General features: G+C 38.0%; 1 long non-coding RNA gene across 1 annotated transcript; it reads left to right on the top strand.

Moving 5' to 3' along the window:
- Positions 1 to 19,675: 19,675 nt before the first annotated feature.
- LOC124342304 lies at positions 19,676 to 20,501 on the top strand. The gene is made up of 3 exons (XR_006918765.1): positions 19,676 to 19,938; positions 20,015 to 20,157; positions 20,220 to 20,501. It is a non-coding gene; the product is annotated as an uncharacterized LOC124342304 (long non-coding RNA).
- Positions 20,502 to 26,374: the final 5,873 nt, after the last annotated feature.

The following is a 26,374-nucleotide window of genomic DNA, read 5'->3' as shown; positions in this document are numbered from 1 at the left end:
GATTGACCCCCATCGAAACAGTATTCTTTAAGTATGGAAGTAAATGATGTAACTGCTGACAAATGTTGCTTTGGGGATTGTCGGAAAATCTAGAAAGTAGCCTACAATTAGCGATTGTTCCAAATCTGGCCTGGTGGAGACTGCTAGTTACATGATTCCTCCAATTATTTCTCTGTAACGGTTCAGTAGTGGATCTGATAGCATATCTATTTCTTTCATTTCAATATTTTTTGAGAGATGAATGTTTGGATCGATGGATGTGGATTTCAGATTACAGCTGGCCATTCGAATTTGTCAAGGAGTTCTGTGGTATAGCTTCTTTAATAACCACAAAATGCTACAACATACCACAAAACTACAAAGTCCCTCCCTAGAACATAACACTACTACAAAATACCACACAATTTATTTTGTGGTTATATTGTAATAACACAATTTTTTTTTTGTGGTAATAAAGTAATTTTCATAAGTAGTGACACACGGCCGTGATCACCAGACTATTCAAACTGGCTATTGGAAACCAAATCATTCGAGCCACAAATTCTTTTAAATACCATTTGCTATCATAATGCTACAAATTTTCTATTTTAAGGAGAAACTTGCAATTTGGCTTTTCAGCATCTACATAGCCTTGAGGTTGTTCCATGCAGAACTCTTCTTGCATATCCCAATTCAGGAATGCTACCCAAATATCAAGGGACTATATTTCAATATTTCGATATTTGAAGTTCGAATTTCAGTGCAAAGGTCATTGCAACTTGGAAGATTTCCATTTTTACTTCTGGGGCAAATGTTTCATTATAGTCGACACCGGGTCGTTGCAAATATCCCTAGTCAGTATCCACTAGCAGTATTTTTCTTCTGGGAGGAAATCTTTCGTACCCAGGTTTGTATTTGTAGACGAACATACCTTTCATTTTACGACCTGAATATAGGGGAGCTAATAGTACTCATTTCTTCTTTGTAGTCAGGGCTTGAATTTCCTAATCCATCTTCTCACACCAGAGTATTGCATCTTCGTACGATGTATCATCTTGATAAACGGTTTGTTAATATGGTGTGTCAATCGGATCAATTACAGATGCTATACTATAATGAGTAATTTTGGAATTCTTCCTCTAGTTGATCTGCTTAAGATGGGTAAATTCGGTGGCATTTTAGTCGTCTCATTCGCTGAGAATATTTTCTGCAGTGATAAACTTAGTGATTGTTGATACTGGAATCAGTTCTTCTTCTGGGGTAATGTTTTCTACTTCAATAGACGTTGATTTTTAATTTTGGTTGCTATTTCTCCTTTATTTGACAAACCGTTGTCTTGCTGCAAGTCATTCGATGGGATGTTTATTCGAGGAGAGGAAGATAAAAAGGTTAGAAACATCATGTTTGACATTGAAGTATTCCTTTACGACGTTACATCTTTTACTTTCGTGAATGTGCGATTAAGCACATAGTTAGCGTGGTATATGGTTTTCGCCCAAAGGAATAATGGGACTGACATTGCATCGAGCATACAGCTTGCGGATTCCATTACAGTCCTTCTGTAGCGCTCCGCCGCCCCGTTTTGTTCCAGAGTATAGGTGGCAGTAGTCTGATGCACTAATCCTTCGTTCTGTAGCAAGAGCTGAAAGTCCTTGCTGATCCATTCTCCTTCACAATCTATTTGAAAAATTTCTACACCATGATTAAATTTGCTAAGCAATTTGGAAGTAAAACTTTTGAATTTTGAATTAGTTTCGTCTTTTGTGTGTAGGAAGTATAATTCTGTGTTACAAGGTTATCGGCTTTGCATGTCATAAAGTCTCCCATGTCACTTGGTGGTAATATTTGCATTGAACATCACAAATCTGCATGAATGAGTTTTGGAAAGGGTCTCCTATGCATCTTGCCATGCATACAACAGATGCAGAGAATTGAGGTTGGCGTGTTGTCTAGATTTAGTTCTTCTACAATATTCCTGGATGATGAGTTTGTACAGTTTTTGATGCAATATGTCGAAGTCGTTCATGCCAGGTAGTGAGTGTAGTATTCTGACTAACAATTAGAGCGTTGAATTCAGGTTCCGGGATCGTTGATATGTCCAGTCTATTTAAACCATTTGCAGCTTTCTCCACTTTAATTGTTAGTCTTCCATTTTTCAGGGAAAGGACCTCATTCCCAAGAAGAAGAATTTTTATATTGTCTTTTTCAGTAGCTGCTCCTATAGACACAAGATCCTATTTACACCAAGATTCGGCACATAAAATACATTCTTCAGAATTCCTGTAGAGGATTTTTCACCAACGTGGGTCTTGAAGTACACATCTCCAATCCCTTTGACATAAGGACATTTTTCTCATACTCATTCCGCAGTCCAGCTGTTGGTTACATTTTTCAATCTGCTAGATATCTTTTCAGTGCCGTACATTTCACGTGTGGCCCCAGAGTCAGCATACCATTCACACTTCTGTAGTTTCCATTGAATCTTCAGTAGCATGGAAACTATAATGAGCTTCTTGTTCTCTTGACTTGAGGATGCTGACATTAGCATGATAATAAGTCTTCGGTTTTGTTTTTCTGTGATGATTTTTGCATTCTTAGGACGAGTGTGTAGAGGTGTTGTGAAATTCACACAATACATTTTCCCTTTTTTTCCAGTTGTTTTGTTGCAGTTGATTTTGCCACTTGTTGTTCGAATTTTGACGATCGTCACGATAGTTTCCTATGCGGTGTTAAGTAGCGATAAATACTTCATAAGGTTTGTTAAAATTGGACTCTTAACTTTTCTTTTCACTGCCTCCAGGTTACTTTTCGTTTTTCAGCCAATAGTCGCAATTTCAGCAGTTCCACGGTCTACTCAGATTCTTTGTGTTTCTCCCACACAATTCTAAAATGTTGAAATTGAGCAGGTAGATTACTCACAATCTGTCTGTATTTTTCTGATTATGCCAAGCAAAATCTTTTGGCCATCATGAGAGTGAAACTTCGGCCAAAAATTAATGGAGAGTACGTGAAACTTCGCCCTTTTAATTGCCAAATGATTTTGCTTAGCATAATGTTTATAAAGCTTATGCTCGAAACATGGCGTAAGTGATCCGTAGAAACTAGTTTTACAAAATTTTGGGCACAAAATCCCATATTGACTGACAATATGTTTCTTGACCTTTTTTTTTACAGTGAAAGTTTACCTTCGAATCGAAAGTTCGGCATTTACTCATTGTTCATAAAAACTTTTGTTTTGTATGGCATCACTTGGTGTAACAAATATGGAAAACAAGCTTTCGCACGAATTAGGGCTAAATCCAAACTTTTTAAATTAATAAAAAATAAAAAAGATTGAAAATATTAGTCTGGCAACAGTGCAACTCTACAGAAATAATTTCAGATGGAATTTTGCTTTTTCTATTTGTTATTTTTTCCTATTAAATGTTACTTGTTTTTCAGGTAATTTTTTGTTTTAAACATCGAACCTTAATTAAAAAGAAAACTTTTATCCCATGCTCCTCGTTCATTACTTGCTCTTTGACGTCTGGACATACTGCTGCACTATTTTCTTTGTGTCCACATTTGAAATTTGAAGCAATTATATGACAAAAAATAGTTATGTGCTTTGTTTAGGCATTTCAAGCACCTGTCCTTTTTTATGCAATAGTTTCGTTTTTGATCAGGCGTGCCTCCTGACATCTATGTATGTGTTATCTTTGACATTTGAAGTGTTGTCCATACTCTTTATCTTTCCTTCCGAATTCTCTATTTATTCGTGCATTGCTCTCTGTCCATTGTACTCTGCCACTCGGTACTTCAGTAATCTTTACTTTTATTTTTTGTAATACAAAGTAATACATGACCTATATTCTTATTCATTTAACACAAACATAACCGACAGACCATCAATACATTGTAATGTGAAAGGACCAATTGCTCTTCCTTTTTCTTCGTAACTTTTTTGTCTCTCTTCGAAAAAAAACTTCTATTTGTACTCGTAACGCAATTTCTTGGCGTAAAGGGGAACAAGCGGACTTGGACATGTTTTGTTAGCAGTACGAGATCTTAGTGATAATTTCCAAAAATTAGGGAGGTTTTCCTGCTTGGATGGTGGATTATGTGTAGCAGCTAACTGATTTTCCAGATTGATTTTCTCCTTAAGATTTCCTGTGCTTCTCTGTACGAGTTTGCAATTTCTTCTGCTGAAAATTCCAATTGTCGTTAATTGTCAAGATATTCCTCTCGAATCGCGTCTAGATTAGTTATCTTTTCCAATAATTGGCTCTCCAGTTCTTTAACTCTGGCTTGTAGAAATGCAATTTCATCTTTAGTCTCTAAATGCGCTGTTATTTCACATTTCAATTGTCGTTCGATTGATTTTACTTTATGCTCGGCCTTATCAGTGTTTACTTTCAATTTATTAACTTGCGAATCAAGGAATAAGTTTGCTTCGCAAACCACTGTCATCTCACTTTCTATCTTGGATATTTCGAGGGAATGTTGATCTGCATCGTTACACGGTTGTTCCTTAACAGTTTTCAAATAAGCCCTTGTCTCACTGTGGGCTATTCTTTCCTCGTCCAACTTTTTCAGAATTGAGTTATTTTGGATAACCTCCGCATTTACATGTTCGCAGAATTTTTCCATTTCGGATAACCGTCCGTTTGTTTTCACCATTCAAAATATTGAAAGCATATTGTATCTCCGATCCATTAAACTCTGCTACTCTGTACCCCATTGCTCTCTGCCTTGAACCAGTAAAGATGACGCAGAAGGTGAAAAGTCAAGAAGAAGAAGAAGATAGTAGAACTAAGAAGTCTAAGTCACTCGTTTGTGTGGAATTTTTGAACATTATTTCATAGGGCTGTCTGACTATTACCTAACATTCTTGACCACATCATAGCAAAAACAGAATTGCATTCGAATTCCCGTGTCTGCATCGTGTGTTATACGAAATGAATGGTCCTTGCAATGTGACATTCTACAAGTACTTCTTGACCAAATAGAACTGATCTTTTATGTCAACAACAATGACATTTCTGGATTGATTGTAGAGTCCCTTTGAAATAAGATCTACTTTAGGTGTACTATTTGGAAAATCAAATTTTAAGGCTCACATCTTCTACAGGAATAGCGTTTTCCGACAAAATTACCAATCAGCAGGTGTGTGGCTCTGAAATCGGAACTAGTGGGGAGGTTGGATATCACGACTTTTTAAGTTGTGAAACTCGCTGGCGAAAAGTTGTTACCCTACCCATTGAAGGACGTAGGTGTCATGGGAGCCTTTCCAGCATTCGAGAAAGCGAAAAGAGAAGCAGACTTTCTGATTAGTTATAGTCTTTAAAAAAAAACATTTTCTGAGATTAGTTCGACTATGATGCAGAATACCATACCGTGATATAGACTTGAGACTGGCTATCTGAAAGATAACACTAAATGAGCGTCCGCTAGACTCTAATTAATTGAAAACTTAGCGAACTAGATGGATTATTCCACTATAATTCGTACCTTATTAGCTCATACAGATCAGTTCGTGAAGTACGATGAAAACTGGGTTAAATCACATTTTGTTGTCAGCAATCACAGACGGTAGATGAATAGATCAGAATGTCTAGCGTTGGACGAACAGTTGCTGGCAAAAGCTGTTGTGTATAATCAAAATCAAGGATACTAATTCATTTCCCCACAGAAAAGTTTGAACCTCTTCCTCTCGAATGCTGCTCTTGTACCTAAAGTATTATTTTAAGAACACACAATTAGTAGGCAGGATAATAAGTTAGAAGTAATAAATTTTACCGTATTTAGAGAGACATGTCATTATCAGGAACAAAGTTACTCCCGTATCCTCCATCAGAAGGGTGCATTCAAGCACATTAAGTTTGATCTCGTTATATCTCTGGAATATAGCCCAGCTAACTTTTTTGGATTCTGGGCCTGAATTAGGAACACTGCCTTGGTAGACATTCCTAAAGAATCCTTGAATTTTTATTTATAATAATGGACTTGAACTTTAAACAATCCATTAATGGCCAAATAATTTTTCTAATAATTGCCTAGTTTAAAAATAACTTGTAATTTTCCAATTTAGTGATTGTTAATCGATACACTCATTATTTCATCGGCTAAATTGTCAATTAGTTTAAACAAATTTTACCTGGGCAATGCGTCAAAAGTTACATCGGGAAGCCCAAGGCTTTTTTCTCGAATTCCTATATTGCTCGAAATCGGTAAGATAGGCGGCAGGTTTTCTTATAATATACACTTATCAGAGTGCAATTCTTTGATATAACTCCAAGGAGCAGTCGAACTGTTGCCCAGGGTTCCACTGCACATAAAATTTACGACTCTAATGTCGCTTTCAATTTTTCGATTCTTTAAATTTTACACAAATAGAAGCGCTCAAACGATAGTCAGAGTTCAAAAGATACTTTCTATAAGCCAAATTGATTCTATTGCTCCTCTTGTTCGTCATCTTTAATATCTCGTCAATTCATATTTTATTGATGGATTGCTTTATTGACAGTGACAGTGGATGGCTTCGACAAGCTCATTGTTTCAGTTCACCTTTCTTGGCCGTACGTAACATTTCATCATCACCTAGGTCCCATTCAAAAATTGCTGATGACACTTTTTGGATAAATGACCCATACTAGGGATGTCTTTTGTTGCTGCACGTCTTTGTGATCCTCCGCATGAAATGCCAGGAATCAATTCTTACAAGAAGATTTTCCCATTCTGTAAAAAAATGACGATATTTGCTATCACCATCTAGTTTGCAGCAATATCTGTCCTTTAAATGGAAAGTTGCTTCAATCAAATATTAATTTCAGTAATTGTTGCCTGTTATCCACTTTACCGTCAAAGACGGAGTCGTTTTACGACACAAAACTGAAGTTTATTCACTCAACTTAAGATGAACACAGTTTAAACAAAGGAGGGGGGGGGACTTTGAATAAAACGCTGGTTGCATGCGAGACACTCGTGTGGACAAATTTAAGTACTTCCAGTTTCAAATTAATGAGACAATGAAATAAAAAGTTCAACGAAGAGAAATGAGTCTTTTGCTCAACTTTGATAACGGAAACGTGCCGGAACGAGTTGTTAGGCATTCCGGAATCAGATTGATCTTAGCTTAACGGTGTTAGCTTTCTGCTGTTGAGGATATATTCAACGAGTGTGAGCGCGGCGACCAGGATCTCATTTTTTAGCCATTTTTTACCCAGAACGGCCAAAAGTGCGATCCTGGAATACGCTAACTATACAGCTCCAAAATGTGGAGCGGCCGGTGGATTGAATACAAATTTTTATGGCTAGCGACCATGATGTTAAAGAGTCGGGTTTTGGTTCATATTCTGCAGTCATTCAGCTAACGAACGTTGGGCTCCGACAAAGTTCGTACCATTCTCACTATGGTAAGGAACTGGCACGCCTCGACGGTTTTGAAAACGATCCAAGGCGGAGATAAAGGAGCTGGTGTCTAACGAATATGCCATTTTTGACACAGCGAAAAGTCAGGCAAGTGAAAATACAGCCACAGAGTTTAATGGTCTGCCGAAAATTATAACCTCGATCGGACCGAAATAATCCACACCAGTGTTCGTTAATGTCATGTAGCCAATTTTCAGCCGGGATACTGGTACCACTGCCCTCTTCGGTGTCATGCCTTAAGCTTTAGTCCTTTTACACCGATACCACAGGTTGCGCACTCGATGTGCCGTAATTCTTCCTTTAGGAACAATATTTTTTTTGGGCTTCATGGTGTAAATTGTCGGGTGATAAATGGGCTCGCTCACGATGCATCATAAAAGAGATCAGCTCCGTGACACGTTCCGGTCAGGGCAGGATGATAGGGTGACGTACATCAATAGGCAAAGGAACCTCGTCGATTCGACCACCAACACATTGGAGGCCACGATGGTTCAGATGGATAGGACGACAATTTGATGAGGCTCGAGTTCTGGTCAATCTGCCAGTCGGTCCGTAAATCGTTTAGTTCGGTTTGATTCACAATTTTGACACGACGTAAGAGGAATGAGCGAGCCTAGTCGATCTCGTCGTCCAACAGTCCGCCTATTTTCTTTTGTGTAGTCGTTCGTGTAGTATTCGAGCGTTGAGGCTGAAGCGAAACACGTTACCAATTGAATTAATGATGATGCATATTAGAGATTTGTTGTCGATCAGCTTGTCGATTGGATCGCGTTCTGTTTGCATGAGGCCGACCCATGTTAGTTCACAAATTTCTTGATTATTTCGCCTATTAAAGTCAGTAGCAGCAACCTTGGCCAATCTTTCGCTCCTTTGAGAAATTTCGGCCCGGCGAACCATATATGATGAATGGTGAAATCAGTTGGATGTAACCCACGACAAGCATCGTCGTCTGTATTGTCGGCACTGGGAACATAATTCCATTGACTTGGTGACACACTCTAAAATATCTGCGATGTGATTTCCGACGTATCAATTGAAGCGGCAGGTGCGGGAATTGATCTAGCCCAATGCCATGGTTGAGTAAAACCAATTAATGGTAGATCCGAAGACGATGTCGTGTTCTTCTTAAAACCTGGATTGCTAGACGAACTGCTAACACAGCTGTGTTCAATCCAAGACGAGGAATAGTCATGAATTGTAATGTAGCTATCCGGGATTTTGCTATTAAGAAACGAGTGTTGGCCTTTCTATCCGAATAGACGCATCAGATGTAACTAACGGCCCCACAAAAAACATGAAGCTCAATCGATGTCGTGTTGTTGTTGTTTGGAGAAATGCAGTGGCTTAAGACTAAACCGTTAAGCGATGGAAGTTAATTCGCCCAATGAATCCAGCGGTTGATTAAATCTTGATCTAGCTCGGTGTCTCAGTCCACTTTTTGTCGCCAGATGTTCTGCATCAGAAATTTTGTCTTGAACACAATGGGAACCAGGAAACAAAGCAGATATGCTAAAGATAGCTTTCATTCGCGCTTTGTCTAGACTTCGGTTCGTACAGTTGTTTCTAACACGAAGGACTTAAGTACCATCTAAGACTAAGTGTCCTTTCAATCGGTTTAGCGTCGAGGGCCAGGTTGATGATGAGGTTGTGCCCTCCAGTTGTTTTCTATGTAGCGATTAGCGGACGGTTTTGTTCGACGTCGCCCATTGGGAGAGTGGAATGCCACCCTTCTTCAACGTTTCGGGCCACCAATAATTGGTGGAGATGGCCTCCGTGGTTGTTGGGAATGAGTCCAGCCAATTGTCTTCATAGAAATATTCAGTGATTTCCTTCAATATATTTTCATCACCGGCGTTCTCTTGCTGCTTGTCGTAGAGCGTTCGAACACACCGCTGGTGATGAGGATGTAACAAAGAAATATACGTCCATTTGATAGACGTCTGGTGTGATTTTTTACCCAGGATCCCACCAGAGAAAACGGAAGGTTGACCCGTCGAAATGTTGCACTAACACTGGGGGATAACATTTTCTCCACGTCAGTTACAACCGGTAAAGCATACTGCCGGAAGCGGAGGAGTATTCCAACAAGGCTAGTTAAAAGGTCTAGGACTTTTAGAAGAACATAGTTAAGGCATATCCCGTGGCATTTTTCAGATACATCGAACACAACACGGCACTAGCCCGGCTTGTTCGGGTTGAAAATCGGATGGGGGATTATACCACGTGCAGCCGTCCGGCTGGTCCAGTATCGATCTCCTCCTTGGATAGTTCCCTTTCATGCTTCAGGCTTACAAACGTGTAAATGACGTTCTTGTAAGTTTCAGCTAAGTTTGCGTCTTTAGAAAATATACCTTCAAGGTTGATTAAACGTCGCTGGGAAGAAAATGAATTATTTGGCATTTTCGGATTGTCCGTTTTTCATAGGAGGCCAGACTCATATCTTTTGCCGTTGTGTCTCGTCGTTTCTTCAAAGATATTGCAGGATCATTTCTCACCTTGGCTCACCGATATTGAAACGTTGGGTTTGGTTCCAAACGTATCGATCTCGATGAATTTTCAATAAGTTGGTCGCATCTGCCATCCGCCAGGCTGAGGTGAAAACAGTCTCTCTTGCCGTTGCCATTTCTCGCAACCTGTTCTTCTATGCACCATCCAAAGTCAGTTGAGTACGCTCAGGGGTCCGTTGAAGGAAAGGATCCTTGCGCGTTTCGAAAATTTCAATGGCTGCCGGATGATCCTGCCCGATAATGATGACGACGTCTTCTTCCTTCAATGAATGGATAGGCACGTGCGAGAGGTGGAGAAAGTGAGATTAGTGAGATCAATTGAGCGATTGCGGTATTTGAATGACTTCAAGACGTTCATGTTGACAATATTAAAGGAATAACGGCCGTCAATTGAACCAATGTCAAATTTTATTATGTTTCTTTCGACCGGTTTACTCCTTCCGTCCGCAGTCTTTTCTAGTTACTCTCCTAAATGGACCTTAAAGACCAAAATATTTTGCGGGTGTCGATTTTATGACAGATATTTAACTTCAATGGTACAGAAGCGTGAAGAGCATACTTTTCTTTCCATTGAATTTGACTTTCAGTGGGACGGTAGGTAATAAGGTGCAACTTCCTACAATTTCGGGAGACGTTGATCTGGAAAAGCGACGGAATTTTCTCTCCGCTGCTTTGTGATCAATGTGCAGTAACGTTTGGTGCTTGTTATCGCAGTTGGCTTGATTACAACGTTCGGTGAGGGAGCAATCACTGTTACGATGACCAGGGCCGAAGCAACAAAGATAAACATCGAAGGATGGGACAAAGTACATCGCCTGACTTTAGCCTTATTGAAACCAGAAAGATTGTGCTTGAAGAAAATGCAATCAGAAAACATAGTTGCATGAATCTTTGTCAGAATATAAAAAAAAATCAATGGTTTACTTCCGGACGATAAATCCAGCTCGATGAAGTTTTGGTAAACGAATTATCAGAGTGGCCACGTAGGACAAGAGGCAATGATTCAAATATGCTTAGTTTCAGCTGGTGTTTTGTCTTGCAGTCTTGTAAGAGCCACGTTATCGAGTCAATTTGTACAAAGGGCATTCAACTTCATCGACACTTGTAAAAAAGATCCTTACGTATCAAGGAAAAAGCAGATTATTAAAAAGTACAACGTCATTAGAAGCCGAGTTATCCAAAGCACCATTTTAATGGAGCAGGCTGGTCTAGCTATATATTAAATTAAAGAAACCACCTGGCGTCTTTGGTAAACATTGCTGTTTAGTTAACCACTCTAAATCATAGTCTCTAAATAACTTTTTTTTGCCAGATTAAAATATCAGGCACGATTTGAGCAGATCCAACATCTTTTACAAGGAATAAAGCTACCTTCATGTAGTATGTGCTCTTAATTAAATAATCGATTGATTCCATCGAAAAAATTATCTATGACCATAGGCATGGAGAAGGAGGAAGGTGACGTTGAGTCAAACTCAACAAGCAGATGATTTGATACAGGCTAAGATAGTAAATTGTGCCAAATAGGAAGTTTAAGTTTAATAGTGCTTAATTAGCTTTAATAGTAAATAATTCCTGGATTGGAATTGTCTAATCTGGAATGTCTGAAGACAGCCTGAAGGGTGTTGGAACAAAGAAGACATCGAGAAATGTTACAATTGCACGAAATGAATGAAGCCGATCAGCAGTGAAGTCTTTTACCCAAAAGCAACCGTAAAAGAGACTTCACAATTAAGGAATGATGATGAAGGCAAGCCAAAACTCAGAAATAAGAGACAATGGCGTCAACACACAGCAAAACGAAGAATTTCTCTTCAGAGCCCCACGATATTTAAAAAATATATAAATGCATTTACAATATTGATTTCAGATGAAAATGGTTTTATTGACATTTCTTAAAAATCTGGAAACAAACATTACTCTGAAGAAACTGTGGAGTAGTAACACCAATTTTTTGTAGTATGCTATTGTTTTAAAAAGGAAGTGTAGAAAACGCTTAACTGGACGTGGCTATTTTAAATACATGAGTTTATTATTGGACATGGGGCATGATACACCACCTGATACACCTGCATTTCTGATGAGTAAGAGGAAGTCGAAGCAATATTGGACAAGGCATATTAAATGCCTTGTCCAATATTTCGGCGGTTATTCTTCCTTAATTCTTAACAGAGATCAGACACCGAAATTGTGTCTTTTACTTTCTTTTCGTGCGTTTTACTTTGAGTTCTGACTAAACTTTTCCTCATGTATTACTGGTGTAGCGAGTTTGTGATAGATATGATAAGTAGAAAAATAAGTAGTGAAATTATTGTAATGGTGCACTGATAAAATTTTTTAATATGTTAGTCGGATGCAAAGAGGAACCAAAAGGCCCCAGACCAATTTGGTGAGTGAAACTATGAAGAAATGCCTGACAACAAGCCTAAAAAAAGAGGACGTCCTCCTGGTGGAAGAAGAATTCATTCCAGTCCTATCAACAGGGATCAAGCTGCTTCGTCTTCTCAGTCAACTCCATTTTTTATCTGTGGGTATCTTACAACGATAATGAAATGAAAATTTCTACTATGGTGTTGCTTGAAAACTTTCCAAAGTGCATTGTGCTAATTTTATTTTTTTTTAATGTCGATGACCAAAGATTGGAACCAGACTACTGCAATTTCGATTGATTCATTTTAACTGCCTCCGTCCTATAGTCTCTTCATATTTTTGTCACTACATTTTCATTATAATACAAAACAATTTTTTCTGTATTTGGCCGAGTTGCCCTATTTTTTAACATTCCACGTTAGGCCCAATAAAAGTTGGCCTGAAAGACGTGGGCCTGAATAACTGGGCCTGAACTTCGTTCACCTGATGAATAAAATATGCAGGAAACATTAATAAGTTGGACGTAGGGATCGAATCTTTGCCCTTTGAAATCATTACTACCATTACTCTACATTCAAATTTTCCAGTCGTCACCGTTCTTATGTCCGGAAAGCAGAAAAATACCATGTGGCGGTAGCTTCAGCTATTTTGGATCTTTTTAGCCAAGAAACTTGAAAAAAGACTTTTGGAAGACGAAAGAGAGGGGAGTCAGCTGAAATAAAGCACCTTACATGGCAACTTTTTGATCTTGCGAAACGACCGTGACTAGGTTTAAAATTTCAGTGAGATCTTGATAAGACCAACTGATTTTCGACTTTGGCTTCGACATGGACATTCCTTCACTTTCCAAGAGAACAGCTACTAATTGATGAAATTTTTCATGCCTTCAATTGCCTTTTGTTAAATGACTGTTATCTTTCTTGGTGTCGGACACACCAGAAACTGCATTGCAATCACTGCTGGTGTGTGTGAATAAAGCACGCACCAAATCCAACTTAGGATGCTCCTCCATTCTAGAAGAGCAGCAGTTAATATCAGAGGGTTTCTTTTTATCCGCTACCTCCACCTCTTCATTTTATCTTGCTGTCTATATAGTCAAATGCTGACAGGGTTCCTTTTTCATTTTATAAATACTCTACCCCCAAAAAATCGCCGGTATATACTGGCAGTGAAGTGCACGGAGAATCAACAGCTTTTCCCCAAGGCAGAGTAGATAAGTGATTAACTTTTTCTGTCAATTTTAATTCAAAAGATGGGAGATTGGAAGATGGTTTGGCGGATGATGACCTTGCTATTTTCCATCCGGCAATGCCATCCCAAATCAACGCTTAAAATTTACATCATTGGCAGCAATTCCTAAATTCCATGAATGGTATAAGTTGAAATTATAAAACGTTTGAGAAAAGACAAGAAATACCTGGAGTAGTTTTTTATGAGGCTCAAAAACTTTCAGATGATATCGTTCCTTTTCCTTTTCATGGTTTACACATCCACTCTTCCGTCTTCAACCCGTGAATGTCATTAAATATTGCTCTCGGGCTATATCTAAGAGTTCGTAAGCGCATTAAACAAACCACATATTTTCACATGCAAACTACCAAGTTAAAACAATGGGGAATCGTGTTTTTGGTAAGAATTCTGGACTCGTAAGATATACATGTCTTGGTGCCCACCTAACGCTCAAGATATTCTTCTGTCAAGTAATATCGATATTTTATGTCAATAACGCTCCGGAAATTGTTGTATATGAAAGAAATAGCATGAGTGTCATTCTAACTCTTATGAGGCACAGTGTTGTGGGCTTACATATCTTTATGGGCATCCACTGTATGCGGGGAGTCACATGGCGGGACAAGCAGGTTCACGTGATTGACATATATGCATCTATACATATAAGAATCTCTATGTGCGACGTACTATGAACATTGTATTCCCTGATATTAATACCGTGGTATATGTTGTATGATGACACTAACTATCCTTGATGAATGTTTGATATCAATCGGGAATCTGCTATATTGTTCACATGGAATGGCGATACAACAGATGACAGATGAGAGAGTGTAAACAGTATCCAGCTATTGCTACCCAGAGTGGCGTTGTGCCCATCCCCAACACTCACCCTTAAACTCACTATGGGTACAATATGTAAATGGCTGTGGGATCATGGTCGGACGCCGAGGAACACATATCATACTCGTATGCCTAGAGGGATACTGAATAAATTGTTTAGTTTAAAACATGAAGGCGTAGCTATGTCGAGACCGGAACCACACCAAGGGCGTGGTGGAGATTGGCAAAACGCGGTCCAGTGAGCGGCTTCGTGAAAATATCGGCAAATTTTCTCGCTGATTCGACGTAATTTATTTTGATCTCACCGCTCACCGCTGATAGCGCATGGCTATGTGTTTTGTCTCTAGTTTGGGTTTCTCGTCAGCTGGATTGCGCTTTGCTTGTCACACATGATGGTAATGGGGCCGTTGTTGCATGTCTGAGAGAATTCTGCTGAACCAAACCGATTTTGCTCATGTCGCTGGCCTTTACGTACTTGACTTCGGTTGTTGATGTTGCTACGCAGGGCTGGTGGTGACTGCAGCACGCGACGGGCCCACCACTGTACATGAAGACACTTCCTGTTGTTGATCTGCGAGCGTCTAGGCCACCCGCACCCCGTGTAGTTGGCATCGCTGAAGCCAATTACTTGGCTCGGTTCTGATCAATTGAAGCAGATGCCATAGTTGTGTGTGCCTTTTAATTACAATATTGTTTGCCTGATGGCCTTGCTGTGTGATGATTCGAAGTTTTCTATGAATCGGTCGGCCTGTCCGACGGCAAATGAAATGTTTGTCCTTGTCATCAGGGCCAGGTAGAGGAGGATCCCTATTGCCTCTCTGTATGGGAAGGTCATTCCGGCTTTAACCAACTCCACCTCCCCCCCCCCCGAGCTGTTGCCATTTGGGAAGTTTTATGATCTTCTCGGTGTAGTCTGGCTGTGACAGGTATATTTTGCACTGCATTCGGTCTCTGTGGATGATCATGCCCACGAAACTGCCAAGTGCAGATGAGAAGATTTCGAATTCAGTACCCATCACGGATAGTAGATCGTCGATCGAAGGTTGGCTGTCGCTGGCGATAATGCCGTTGTCGACCCAGATAGCAATGTACGTCGCTTTGTCCCCTTTGTTACAGACGAATAGGTACGGGTCTGCGGCTCGGTAGGTCGGTGTGAAGTCGTTCTAATGTAGGAAACAACTGAATCATTCACCCCATAATCTTGATGCTTGTTTGAGGCCGTATATTGTCTTTTTCAGGTGGCAAATTCCATTCTCACGACCCGGGGTGATAAATATCTCGGTTGGCTCCATGTATATTTCTTCGGTGAGATTGCCGTACAAGAATGCGATCTTCACGTCCAGTTGGACCATCTTCATTTTTCTTGGTGCGACAGTAGACAATAGTAGTCGTATGGTGACGACTAATTCATGTGACGACTAATGCATATGTCTCGTTATAGTCTAGGACTGTGGTCTTTGGCTGAAGCCCTTGGCTACTAGACGGGCTTGGGAATTCCGTTGGCTGTCGGTTTGATGGTGAAAGTCAATCTTGATTCAATTGGTTTTCTCCCGGGGGCAGGGTGTCAGTTACCCTGTCTCGTATTCGTCTTTGAAGGCCACGTGCTACTTGTCCACTTCAGGGCAGTTGATGGCGTCTTCGTACTGGTATGGCTCGTAGGAATCGTTGCCGTTATCTGGCATATAGCCGCGCTCGAATCCCATTGCTTCTAAGGAATTATGCTGCGCAGCGAGCGACGGGGAAGGCAAATTTGATTTGAATCTGTTCCGGTGTGGTTATCTGGTTGATTTGGATTACTGGGCTCTGTATTCACATTCGCTGTTAATTAGGTTGTCGATTGTTGTCGTTGTGCCATTAGTTGGCATATTGGTAGTAATTGGGCGGTTGCTTTGGGTAGGATCGTTTGGCGCGTCTTCGATAACGTCGGTGAGGCGTTGGTGTTCGTCGAACGTCGCGTGGATGCTTTGTTTTACGGTTCGGCTTTCTGGATCCCCCCCTCCCTTCCAGGCTTTCGACGTGGTTTTGTAAAATACGAAGATGCGTCTCGAAATTTTTTTATCTAGCTTACTTCGTTCTTCCTTTGGTACATGGACGTAAGCGATGGAGTCGAAGAAGCGGAGGTTTGACACGTAGGGCCGTCGACGATGCCATGACTCGTATGGTGTGACAGGGGATGCTGTTAACTGTACGCCGTGTAGGATGCCGCCTCTGCCCACAAGAAAGTAGGGATGTGGCCTTCCGCCACAAGATTTTTCTTGTCTTTTGTCACGTCGTTGTCTAGGTAGGTTCTGTCGTGAATGCACGTCCGCGTTTTTTCAGTAATGGTGCGGATGCCGCGTTCACATTCGCCGTCCCGTTCGGTAGTTGGGCGCGCTTGTTTCGTGCATTATTCCTTTTTTGTTGAGCCGTTTGGCAAAATTGCTGCTCGTCCATTCTCCTCCATTGGTATTAAATTTCTGGAAAAATACGCATCGTAAGCGCTCAAGACTACATCTCACCTTGAAACGAGGCCGTCTAAAATGCTAAAAAGGCCGCTTTTCTTCTTTCAAAAAGTTTTATTTTTTTCTTAATCTGGAAAATAAATCATCTTCGTTAGCCTACAGCCTTTTTTCTAAAAACAAAGACTTGAATTTATCTGACCAGCCACTAGGTGGTTTTGGACAGAAAAATTGTCCGTCCGTCTGAGTTTCTGTGCAAGATACTGTACAAGCTTAAAGAATTAAAGAAGATTAGAATAGTTTCCAACCGCATATTACCGAAGATTTTGGGTTTTGGACAAAGATGAAAGAAAGGTAAAGAGTGGATTGAAAACCGCTTGAAAAACAATGTGTTTCCTAGAGATTACTATTGTGTATTGTATAAAATCGTTTCACCATTCGTTGGCCTTTTATTACTTTAAAATATACCTACTTCAAAATTTGTTTCATTTTGGCCCAATTCAGCTTTTATTTACCTAAAGTAAAATAAATTAAGGCAAAAATGGGTTTTGCTTAATTGAATTTAGGTGAAATGCAATTCACCTCAAATTCAGCTTAATTGCATTTTAAAACATGGAAAAACGCCAAAATGCCTTTTTTTCAGTCCTGACCCCTCCCCTTTAAAGCAGACTACTTTAAATCGCTTTTTGACAAAATCTTGCTACTGACAAATTAATTATTACTTTTCAAATTAAAAGAAGAATAGAGACCAGGTAACATTTTTTAAATTTGTATTGTTCAAGATTGTATTTTTTATTTTTTTTGTATCCAATATCACTTGAGTATGGACAAAAGAAAAAGAACTTGAATGACAAGAGAGTTTCATATTTTGACGAACAATTTGTGTTCTGTGTTATATGCAGATGGTTGCTATAACATTTAAGATTTACCAATCATTAGTTCCATTTCATTCAAATAGCTTGGTTTTTTCTTGAGTACTTCAGCACCAGACCTTGTTAACGAAATCAGTTTTGCATACTATGCGCTTAACCACAAGGCTATTTCATTTCACTTTTAGTTTGTTGGCACGGTCTTAACTATTTGAAAATTTGTAAACTGCTTCTTGCAGCTTATTACCAATAGACTCCCAGACCGGTAAAACTTTGAGGCCCTTTGCACTCAAAATGAAGTAATTTTCTTTAACAAGGTTTGTTGAAAAAACAAAAAAGGAAAGAAAATTAATAACTTACAGAATCTAAGTGGTAATATGTGATAGACATACCAAGGAAAAGCAATTTTACAACGTGATCCAGCTGTAATTGCTCTCTATCTTTTTTGCCATTCTAAATGGGTTTGGAGTTCTCATCAGTAATAACTTTGGTCGTGTTATTATTTTTTTCCAAATTTAAATTTGAGTCCAAATGAGTTCTATATTTTCTGAGACAGGTTCTAAAGTCATTTTTCAAACACTACTGCGGAAAAAGTAACAAAAAATAACTATATGAACGAACGAACTCAAAACACACTCATGAGGTTTTAAAAATAATAGTATTTTTTTATTCCGTCTGCTTTTTGTATGCAACATATATAAAAATGGGAGGTGCACAAATCGATAGGTGAATAGTGAATTGGGGGAGGTGAATAGAGGTCCAGACATCTATTCAGCTGAAGTAAAAAAATTAGTAGGGAAACATGAATTTAAAAATTGAGCTGTAATGAATTAAAAATCCAAATTCCCGCCAAGATACACACTTGTACTTCACTTCAGCTGAATTTTTGAACCAAAATGCGCCTAAAGAATTTTTCGACTCTCTTATAACAGTTAACGATTGCGTAGAGATCAAGTTAATTGGTGACTATCGAGACAGCTCTATGATAGAAGAGATAGAAAAAAGTCCCTTCCTCAGTTAATTGCACAAGTCCGTTCACGTTTTAGTGTCAAGAATATGAGTAAAGAAGCCATACAAACGTTGTAATGGAAATATGAAATACAGAACGTACCTTCTCGAAAAAACGTAATGTTTCTCTTGAGACTGATTGTGCGTGAATAAAATAACAACGCAAGGGGCTCAAACTTTGTTAAAATATTTTTTCCATGTAAAACTATTAACCGGCAAAGCACCAATAGGATTTATTTGTTCTAAATCGTATATCATACCAAAATATAAATTTTAAAAATAAATTTTTATTCAAAAATTAAAATAGCACGCACGGAATGATAATTTCATTTTAAAAATCTAAGACTTTTGGAAATGATTTCTTGTATCATGTATTACCCATATCTCCCTCTAAAGCCAAAGGAATAAAAAAATGATTTTTTTTTGGGGGGGGAGGTACACACTATTGCTTCATAAATCGGTATGTCAAGAATTAGTTTTTTTATATTTCATAATACAATTAGTTTTAATCACTCTAGAATGAATTTTCTAAATGTTAATTTCTGTCTACCTTGTTTAAGATGTTGTCAGAAGTCGTGAAAAATGATTTTATTCGAAAGCTTCAGCTATGTCAAAAGAAACGGAGAAGTAAAAATTTGATTTTGCTTAAAGAAATATTTCAGTATAATCATGAAATAACTAAAATATCTTCTAGTATTTCTTATAATAATGAAGATTTCCGTGCCTGCTTCATGTCTTAAAACGTAGGGAAATGTGATGCACTGATATCCTGCAGGCATTTTGGTTGTGATTTTCTCTTCTCAAGGAAGAATCACCGAAGAACTCATAAAAATAATGAAAGGTACTTCCTTACAGTTTTGTTCATTTTCAATTTTATTTGCAATAATAACTATTTTTTTGTACACAACAATGGCAACTGCTAATGTCGTCGACATCAAATAAGAATATTCTGCTGTTCAAGAGCAATATCAGCTAGAGCAGAATCCACTACCAGTCAGAATGAACTACGTTCCACAATATTTGTTATTTTTGTCCCTAGATAAAAAATAATTGGACTAACCAGGACTTGGTTTTAAATATTTTAAATTGGGACTCAATTACGATACCCCAATGTTGCTTACGTTCGTTAAGGCAAATAGTATAGTGTCGTTTCTGTAAAGTAATGTTGGAGTAAATGGTATCCTTGTTGATTCTACAGTACTGCCAATAAGTAATCTTAGAACTGGTATAAGGAAACAGGGAGAAAATCCTGGAGTTGTCTGAACTAGATCAACTGCTGTAACCGTAAGTTTTTCAATTCCACAATTAATAATTGAAATAACATTTAAATTATATTATTTGTCGGTCCTCCACCACTCAGTCTACATAGGTTTTAACATAGAATATATTGTCAACTATTTTATCGGTAAGCTTTAACAATTAAGAACTGTCATCAATAACATCCATCCAAACAACAGCCTGTCCCTGCACAACATAGCACAAATGCCACAAATAACTAACCAGGTAATAACACATGTTTCAAATTACAATTAACACAACAACTAATTGCAATTTATTTCTCGTAGACTTTAAATTCCGCCATGCATTTTTTCAGTCTAAAGTGTAAAAGTTTCGTTTGTAAATCTGGCTGACTTTTGTGGTCAGTGTTCGTCAATTATTGACATCTAAAGGAATGGTTCGATAACTTATATTGAGATTCTGAAACTTCTCTTCGTCTTCGTCTTCGTCTTTTGTGAAGATGTTGGAAAAATTGCGTAATCAACAACACTAGACGCGTGATTAATACCTCACATAATAAATCTATATTTAACAAAACCGAAGAGTGGAAGGTGTTATAATTCTTATTCGATGGTTACTGAGTAATGAAAATTATTTTCGATTTTTTTTGGCAAAAATTAATAATTATTATAGTGGCAAATCGACTGGTGTATAATTTATTTTCGTACTCATTCTTTCTTTTTTAATTTCCGACAACAATTCATTTCTATCAACAATTCAATTGTTTATAAATAAACGGATTTATTTCTCAAATAGTCAATGTCAATATTATATTAGAAATTATAAAAAGCGCTAAAATATAAGTTTTCATTAAAAACAGTGGACTTTGTTCTAATGTCGGATAGGAAAATTTGATGGCGCTGCACTTGCCGCTCGATCGGAATAGTTCATGGTTTCTGGTTTTGAAGTGGAAGTGTTTTCAATTCAATGTTTGTTTTGTTCTGTGTTTTTAGTTTAACTGGAATAGTTAGCCCTTTCTGATATTAATATTCAAGTATTTCATTTGTCTCTGTTTAAAGATCAAAAAAAGGAAATATGGATAACCTTTGTCGTCTCCAGTTTCATCGCAGGTAACTTATGTAATGTTTATTGTCATTTTTGGTTCTGTATTTGTATCAGCATGTGCTAGTAACTTTGCTATTATTATTTAAAATAAACTGAAATGTAACTGAAATGTGTTGTCAAATTCGATTCAACAATGAAAAAAATTAGTTTTACAGTCTCTCAGTACAAGTAATAGAAAAATGGAGTTGAACGACTCTTTTTTTTGTTTTTTTGCACATTATATACTACCAATTTTAATGTTATTTTTATTTTAACTAATTTTAATGTACTTTAATTTTACACTAGATTTTTAATTTGTTTGCTTGCTTGGTTTGTTTGTAACAGCCGAGAAGTTGGTGAATTCTTTGAACGATCCTGAAGAACGCAATAGACTCCGAAAAGTTATGAAGATACCAAAAAGGCTTTCTAGTGCCGTTTGCAATTTACAAATTCAACACATGGGGTTATGAATTTTGTGATTACTTATTTCTTTGATTATAAAAATATTTTATTTTTACATTTTGAGAGAGAAATACGGAAAGTTCGGTGTGATACGGTCAATGTTCCCTGGTGTTCTGATAATGGCATTGACTGGAACCCACATTCCCGACACGCAATCCATAATCCATTCATCGCTTTCTTAGCGATTTGACGCTTTCTTTGTTTTTGTGGGTCGGTGAGTTCTTGTTTAGTCTTAACTTATTATAATTTTCTTTTTACCACAGACATCAAACATCAAGGCACTGGATTATCGACACAAATCACACAAACGAATGCGGCATTGTATTTTTTTCATGGAATGACTGTAATGCTGCTTTCGACTTTGTTTAATGTTGTTCATTAGCAGTAGCATATCATGCTGGTATATTCCTGACGAAACTCGAGCTTTTGTACAACAAAGTTGGATGTGTGGAAACAGCCGGGTATTGATTTTTACGTTAAAATTATTATTAATTTGCTTTTCGCCCCCTTTTCTGTCCACTCCTTCGCTTTTTCCCTATTTCCTATGTATCAAAGACTTGTATATCGATACAGATGGGACTTGATACATAGGAAACAATGGAAAAAGCGAAGAAGTGGGGGCGAAGTCACATATACGGCAATCGGCAACACCGAATAAAATGCCTGAAAAATGTGTCGAAATGGGGGTATCACGAAAATAGTGATATCTTGGACATCTTAAAATACTTCAAAAAATCCTCTTGGATTCGGAAAGAGGGATGAACGGGCTACATTTTTTATAAATTAGTTATTTTTTTAAGGTTGAATATACGGCGAAAAGCGATGTACACTCTCGCCCTTTTTGGGTGTACAAAGGGTGTACATACTTGGTGTTAAATGAAAGTGGGTACCAGCTTGTAAACCTGGGTATACATAAGGTGTACATATTTCTTTTTTACATCCTTTGTATACCCTGGCACAAGGTCATAACGTCTTTGTTTTATCAAATTCGCGCTATTACCATTTTTCTCTACCATCCCCCACTTTTAAGAATGAAAAAGAAAATTTTTTGTTTTATTTTATTTCTTTCTATTTACTTTCACTTCCATTTAATCTCATCATTTGATATTTTCCTTCTTCACATTTCGTAATTCATTGCTTTCTTAGACTCATTCAAAGGCTCTCACATTTATATATGCTTTTTTCGGGAGTCGAACCCGTAACCTCAGATTAACAAGCCAGTATTTATCCGCTTTGCCACCAGCTATTGACATATAGTTGGGAATTGATTGCTGAAATTGATTGTTGAATGAAAGAGCTTGCTAACAATATATTAAGCCAACAACTTATCGAGTGTTCATCTAGCCCCATTGAATTTCGGCGATGGGACTTGGAAATTTTTTTCGTTTTTAGCCGCCATTATGGATTTCCATCGCGCTGGTTTTCAAGAAAGAACTTGAGATTATGGGGTATAGGGATGGGAGAGAAACGCGGTCAAAAAAAAGATTTCTGGGTCTCTTCCTTTCGCTAAAAGAGTGTAAAACTCGAAAAAACCTAATTTGCATACTTATACAGGAGGCATAAAAATCGTTTTTTTTTCTAAACAGAATATACATACGTATACAAAAGATGTGTAAAGACGAATTTGTACACCATCTACAAATATGTTGCCCGAAAAAGGACGAGAGTGTAGACGGAGGGGGAGACTAGGTTTTCGTGATATTTCACGATTTACAACCATGATTATCTCGTTAACAAAAAAAGATAAAAATCCAGACTTTATTCCGTTAGAATCGCCCTGCGATTCTGAGCAGAATAAACCTAGTCCGGATTTTTAGAGTCCTTTTCCGGATTACGATCCCAAAACGACCTCCGGAAAAAGGGGGTATTTCGGTGCGGTTGAGTGGGAGATGGCTTGTTAATGAGTATGGTTTTATTTTGCGAAAAAATTTCCGACATTTTCCGCAATTTCCTCATCGCCAAATACCTTGGAGAGCGCGCGGTCGATTACAATTCTGAAATTTGAATTGTAATATAGAAGTAGCTGTCGAACTTTGTCTTTCAAAAAGTGAGTTGAGTATGTCAGGGACACCATCAATACCTGTTGATGCACCCTAAAGTTTTCCACTTCAAAATTTGTACTTTTTACTACACACTTGCACTGTCGCCCCCATAGGCATTAGAAATTTCAACAAATTTTGAAGTGGAAAACTTTAGGGTATAGGGAAGGGTTCTCTGAGTTGATTTTATTGTAAATCATTCTTTATATTCGTATAGAGTGAAGAATTGTGCTTCTTTTGGCACAAAAAAAAATTTAGCTTTACTTTTAGTATTTTTTGTAAATTTTTGAAAACGCCGTATTTAACACGGCGCATATGGGGGGAAAACGGGTGTACCTAATAAACTGAACGATACCGTAGCGCCATGGGGGTTAATCCTACAACAATTTTGTGTGTGTAAAAAATGTAGATCGTCATTAGATCTACTCATGGAAAAAAAGAAAAAAAATCTAGCCCAAGCCGTTCGGGTAGTATTTGCACTTTTTCTAAGACACGTAGTGCCATAACAATGCACTGAAAAAAGGGGGGTGTACCTAATAGTTTGGTGGGTACTGTATGAGTTATAACTAACTTAATAATGTAGGAAATTAGTTTATTAACAAAGCTCATTTATTAGTTTTCATTAAAAACTAGAAATGTTTACACAATAAATTAAATAAAAATTGGTTTTTTCATCCTATCGTTTTTTATTAATTTAAATATCTTCCCCACAGAATTTCTCGAGAGCTTTTAAACTACACATTCTCTTTAAAATTATCTTTTTTTTTTTGGTATAAGAAAATTGAAATTTCAGTGTAGTTTCAGATTTGATGCGTTTTTTTGACAGATTGACTGTACTAGTACCATGGATGGCCAAATGTATATCCAATCAGCGAAAATTGATAGCAGGAATACGTTGTTGAGATGTAAGCGTGCTAGCAGGGGCAAATCTTGTTTCCCCACCCTTTACAACTTTTTCAAACGAGTTGAATTGACTCGTTTAGTTCGGTAGACGAACCGAGAATTTGGTGGGTGCTTGGGCCGGCGTTTCGTAAGAATTTTGACACTGCAACGGGAAGAGATAATTAATTCAGTTAAGCTAAGGTTCTTTGACCGATTTGAAGGACCAGTTTCCCAGAAGTATTAGTTGCCCTTTCATATTAAGCTTAGGCACCAGTTCACACAAATTTAATTTTTCCATCGCTCTTTCATTTATTCTGTTGTGCCATCCCCATGCGTCGTTGTTTTTACGAACCAGTTGATCGAAAAAGACCATTTCGTGAAGGACCAGACAGTTTCCTTATTATCCAATTAATCTCATGCAGCCCAAAAATGACTTCATGTGAGCGGTGGTTTGTTTATTGAGATGTGGTTTCCCATGATAAAATATTTTATTTCCCATTTATTCATTTAAAATATTAAAGATGAATTTTCAAACTCGTTTTTAATATTTTAAAATTCATTTTTAATATTTTAAAATATAATAAACAAAAATAAGTAATAAAAAATACATTTGATTTGTTTTTTAGGCGCAATATTCAAAAAAATACGAATTTCAATCCCGAATTTAACATTTAAAAAATTGCCTAATCTAGATGAATTGGGTATTTAAGGATAGGGAACTAAATAAAGCTTAAACTTAATCAATTTCTGGAAACATTTATTCGTAATTTTATAGATTATGAACCAAAAACTCATATTTTTACTGTACCCCCGAGAGGCGATCGGCCCCTAACACTAGCGAACCTGGCAGGTAATCCTGGGACCCTTTACTAAACAACCGCCGTTTCTTCGAAGAGAATGGGATAGCGCGAGAGTGTTCCTTTCCTATTATATCGTGCTTAAATTACCAGTACTTTTACTTCAATATTCTGTATTTTTTGTTTTTATGTCCAAACGAACTACAATTTACTATGCCCATGTTTTTAGGAAGGAAATAACAACTGGAAACCAAATTGTTGGCTGGTTGTCAAATTGAAGAAATCGTTACCGATTTCTAAAAAAATACCTGGAGAAGATGGGACGAATGGGGGAGAAGAGGAAACGTCGGTCCCCTTTTTTTCGTACGCCCTCCTCCCTCCCATTCGTACCATTCTCCCTCTTCTCCCCGTCATGATCTTTAAATAAGAGGTCTACGAACTGTAGTCTGCTAGACGTTTCGTCTGCTAATTCTTGAAAATAAAATTGGGGCATCCGCTTGGTGCGCTGGCTGTCCTGGTCAGTCATAACTTTCCACGGGGAGATATGGGGAAAGCAAGGTTTTTCGCTTATATTTAACATTATAAATAAAACTACTTGATATTTATCGGAATGTATCAATGTTATTTATTTTATCATTCATTCTTTATAAATTACGAAACCATTTTGGACATTTTTCGGTGTTTTTGTTGGTTACTTTTTGAGGACGCCCTCCTCCCTCCCACTCGTCCCATTCTCCCTCTTCTCCTCTTTCTCGCACTAAGAAACTGCCCGGCCATGCTGCGTTGCCAGATAAAACGGCTAAAGAAAACAGATCCCAAAGAGCCCTATGGGGGGGGGGGAGATTGAGGCCATCACCAACAACTTCGCTAATGACTAGCTGGAAGGAATCCCTAATGTAGGCTTGATGTGATTGTAAGTGTAATTTAACACAAATTGAAACCTGGTGATAATATTTAATTAGACAACCATAAAACAACTAATAAGTAATAACAACACACAGTACCTCAGGAACATCACTTGATTGAATCCAAAACCAACCTGGAGGTACTGGGCAGTCTTCTGGTTTAAATGACAGCCATGAGTCGTTCAGGGAAGAATCATCAACAGGTACTCCTTCCCAGTTTTCTGAAAAGTCACCTCCAGCTTATCCAAGCCGAGGAAAGCACAACATGACGGTGCCCTACATTCCCTTACTCTGCAAAAATATTTGGCGGAGC

The sequence above is a fragment of the Daphnia pulicaria genome, chromosome 6 (genome assembly GCF_021234035.1).
Source record: "Daphnia pulicaria isolate SC F1-1A chromosome 6, SC_F0-13Bv2, whole genome shotgun sequence".
NCBI classification, from domain to species: domain Eukaryota; kingdom Metazoa; phylum Arthropoda; class Branchiopoda; order Diplostraca; family Daphniidae; genus Daphnia; species Daphnia pulicaria.
Note: the sequence above shows the minus strand (reverse complement) of the source record. Positions and strands in the feature narration are given on the sequence as shown.